The sequence below is a fragment of the Somniosus microcephalus genome, chromosome 10 (assembly GCF_052327205.1).
Source record: "Somniosus microcephalus isolate GS21.2 chromosome 10, FLI_Smic_1.0, whole genome shotgun sequence".
NCBI classification, from domain to species: domain Eukaryota; kingdom Metazoa; phylum Chordata; class Chondrichthyes; order Squaliformes; family Somniosidae; genus Somniosus; species Somniosus microcephalus.
In genome coordinates, this window is record NC_140996.1 from 76,868,013 (window position 1) to 76,872,219 (window position 4,207).

At 47.9% G+C, this 4,207-nt stretch overlaps 1 pseudogene; it reads left to right on the forward strand.

Annotated features, from left to right (window-relative positions):
• The first annotated feature begins 3,079 nt into the window (after window positions 1-3,079).
• Window positions 3,080-3,838, forward strand: LOC147111554 (uncharacterized; annotated as a pseudogene).
• The last annotated feature ends 369 nt before the right edge of the window (window positions 3,839-4,207 follow it).

Consider the following 4,207-nt stretch of genomic DNA (forward strand, 5'->3'; position numbering starts at 1 on the left):
CGCAAGGCCCCTCCCCTTTAAGAAGGGGATGATGGCCTGCAAAACCGCGGCATGTAGCACCGCGATATTCCCTTGCAGCGCCCCAAGAGGGAGGCAGGGCATTTCCACTAGTGCCCCGCTTCCCTCTTGGGGCGCTACCACTCAATTTCCATCGCGGGGGTGCTAATTTTTCCGGTACTCGGAGAAGTTAGCAGCCCACAGGGGGCGCTACTCAATTTTTAGCCCTAAAGGTTTTGCTGGCGACAAGGGCATCAAAGGTGGAGGTGTGGAAATGGTTGAGGAGATCACCAGCTGCAGAAGTATTGTGGGAAATAAAAGGCCAAAGACTAGGCAGTTTGGAGTTTGAAAGTGCAGTTATAAGCGACTTGGAGGAGAGGTTTGCCCTGGGGCAGATTCAGAAGGAAGTGGAGTTGGATGGGGATGGGGGATGTGGTGGTGAGGGAAGTGCTCAGAGATGGCCTCATTTGTGATTGTGACCATGGGAGTAGAAAGAAAGAAAGACTTGCATTTATATAGAGCCTTCCAAGACCTCAGGATGTTCCAAAGCACTTTACAGCCAATGAAGTACTTTTGGAGTGTAGTTACTGTTGTACTGTGGAAAATTGGCAGCCAATTTGTGCACAGCAACACCCACAAACAGCAGTGTGATAATGACCACTGTTTGTGATATTGATCGAGGAATAAATATTGATCAGGAAACCAGGGACAACTCTCCTGCCCTTCTTCGAAATAGTGCCATGAGATCTTTTAAGTCCCCCTTAAGGGCAGACAGCACCCCAGTTTAACGTCGCATCCAAAAGACAGCACCTCTGACATTGCAGCACTCCCTCAATACTGCACTGGAGTGTCAGCCTAGATTTGTGTGCTCCATTCCTTACGTGGGACTTGAACCCACAACCTTCTAACTCAGTAGGCGATAATGTTACCAGCTGAGCCACAGCTGACAGGGGGAGCCATAACTGAGAAGCCACCTGAGATGGCAAAGTCAAGGGGATAGCCATATGAACATACAAATTTGATGGTCAGGAAAAGACCAACTGGTCCATCAAGCCTGCCCCACTCCTCACAATGGCTGGAGCATCATGACTAGACACTTCACCCCCCGCCCCCCACCCCCCACCAAGCCATGTAATCTCCTGGGAAAGGCAAAAAACCCAGGACCAATAAAGGAAAAAATGCACTGGAAAATTCCTCTTTGACCCCCTCAGGTGATCAAACCAGTTTAGGAGATCACATGGACCACGTGTTATATATAAAGCCACTTACCTTCTATATGATGCGATCTCTGCCTCAGTCAGGAATGGTCCGACTCCCTGTTGAAGGCAGAGGGTCAGCACCCACCACACCAGCCGGCAATGTATTCCAGAGGCTCACAACTCACTGGGAAAAGAAGAACTGTCTAACATACAGTCTATTTCTACTCTTACATAGTTTAAACTCCTGTCCCCTGGCCCTCCCCAATCTGTTAAACTGGAATAATCTATCAATAGGCATGCTATCCAGCCCTTTAATTATTTTATAGACTTCTCTCAGGCCGGCTCTAAATCTACACTGCACTGAAGTAAATAGACCCAGGTCTTTAAGCCTATCTAAGCTAAGGTTCTTTAAAGTAGGAATCATTCTCTTAACTCTCCTCTGGACCTTTCCAAGGCCCCTGTATTACCCACTATATGGGGGGATCAAATCTGGTGCAGTGCTCCAGATGCAGTCTGAGCAGTGACCTGTATAGTGGCAAAATGGTGTCCTTTGATTTATGCTGAATGGTTCTAATAATACAACCCAATATCCTGTTAGCTTTAGCTACAACTCCTCTACATTGGTCATGACCCTTCAGTGAGCTGTGCACAATAATGGGAACAGTAGCATAGTAGTAATGTTACTAGGCTAGTAAACCAGAGGCCTGGACTAATGATCCAGAAACGTAAGTTCAAATCCCACCACAGCAGCTGGGGAATTTAAATTCAGTTAATTAAATAAATTTGGAGTAAAAAGCTAGTATCAGTAATGGTAACGGTAACCATGAAATGATCAGATTATCATAAAAACCCATCTGGTTCACTAATGTCTTTTAGGGAAGGAAATCTATATGTGACTTCAGACCAACAGCAATGTGGTTGACTCTTAGCAAGCCACTCAGTTGTAACAAACCGCTACAAAACACAATAATAAGAATATAACCGGACAGACCTTAGCCACAGCAACGGCACACCCAGTCCAGTCAACCCTACAAAGCCCTCCTCACCAACATCTGGAGACTTGTGCCAAAATTGGGAGAGTTGTCAAACAACAGTCTGACATAGTCATACTCAGAATCATACCTTTCAGTCAATGTCCCAAATTCCTCCATCACTGACAGACCCAACAGGGATGGTGACACAGTGGTATACAGTTAGGAAGGAGTGGCCCTGGGAGTCCTCAACATTGACTCTGGACCCCATGAAGTCTCATGCCTTCAGGTCAAGCATGGGCAAGGAGACCTCCTGCTGATTACCACTTACCACCCTCCCTCAGCTGATAAATCAGCATTTCTCCATGTTGAACACCACTTGGTGAAGCACTGAGGGTAGCAAGGGCACAGAATGTTCTCTGGGTAGGGGACTTCGATGTCCATCACCAAGAGTGGCTTGATAGGACCAGTACTGCCGAGTCCTGAAGGACATAGCTGCCCGTCTGGGCCTGCGACAGGTGGTGAGAGAACCAATACGAGGGAAAAACCTACTTGACCTCATCCTCACCAATCTACCTGTTGCAGATACATCTGTCCATGACAGTGTTGGTAGCAGTGACCACCGCACAGTCGTTGTGGAGACGAAGTCCCATCTTCACACGGACAACACCCTCCGTCATGAAGTGTGGCACTACCACCGTGCTAAATGGGATAGATTCAGAACAGATCTAGCAGCTCAAAACTGGGCATCCATGAGGCGCTGTGGGCCAACAAGAGCAGCAGAATTGTATTCCACCACAATCTGTAACCTCATGGCCTGGCATATCCCTCATGCTACCATTACCATCAAGCCAGGGAACCAATCCTGGTTCAATAAGGAGTGTAGACGAGCAGCACCAGGCGTACCTAAAAATGAGGTGCCAACCTGGGGAAGCTGCAACACAGGACTACGTGCAAGCTAAAAAGCGGAAGCAACATGCTATAGACAGAGCTAAACTATCCCACAATCAATGGATCAGATCAAAGCTCTGCAGTCCTGCCACATCCAGTTGTGAATGGTGGAGGATCATTAAAAAACTAATGAGAGGAGGAGGCTGAATGAATAGCACCATCATCAATGATGGTTGAGCCCAGCAGGTGAGTGCAAAAGACAAGGCTGAAGCGTTTGCAACCATCTTCAGCCAGAAGTGCTGAGTGGATGATCTATATCGGCCTCCTCCTTAGGTCCCCGCCATCACAGAAGCCAGTCTTCAGCCAGTTCAATTCACTCCACATGATAACAAGAAACGGCTGAGCGCACTGGATATAGCAGAGGCTATGGGCCCCGACAACAACAAGGCTGTCATGCTGAAGTCTTGAGCTCCAGAACTAGCCGCACCTCTAGCCAAGCTGTTCCAGTACAGCTACAACACTGGCATCTATCCGACAATGTGGAAAACTGCCCAGGTATGTCCTGTCCACAAAAAGCAGGACAAATCCAATCCGGCCAATAACCCACCATCAGTCTACTCTCGATCCTCAGTAAAGTGAAGGAAGGTGTCATCGACAGTGCTATCAAGTGTCACTTACTCACCAATAACCTGCTCACTGATGCCCAGTTTGGGTTCCGCCAAGACCACTCGGCTCCCGACCTCATTACAGCCTTGGTCCAAACATGGACAAAAGAGCTGAATTCCAGAGGTGAGGTGAGAATGACTGCCCTTGACATCAAGGCAGCATTTGACCGAGTGTGGCATCAAGGAGCCCTAGTAAAACTGAAGTCAATTGGAATCAGGTGGAAAACTCTCCATTGGCTGGAGTCATATCTAGCACAAAGGAAGATGGTTGCGGTGGTTGAACGTCAATCACCACAGCCCCAGGACATCACTGCAGGAGTTCCTCAGAGCAGTGTCCGAGGCCCAACCATCTTCAGTTGCTTTATCAATGACCTTCCCTCCAACATAAGGTCATAAATGTGGATGTTCGCTGATGACTGCACAGTGTTCAGTGCCATTCACAACTCCTCAGATAATGAGTTGCAACAAGACCTGGATGACGTTT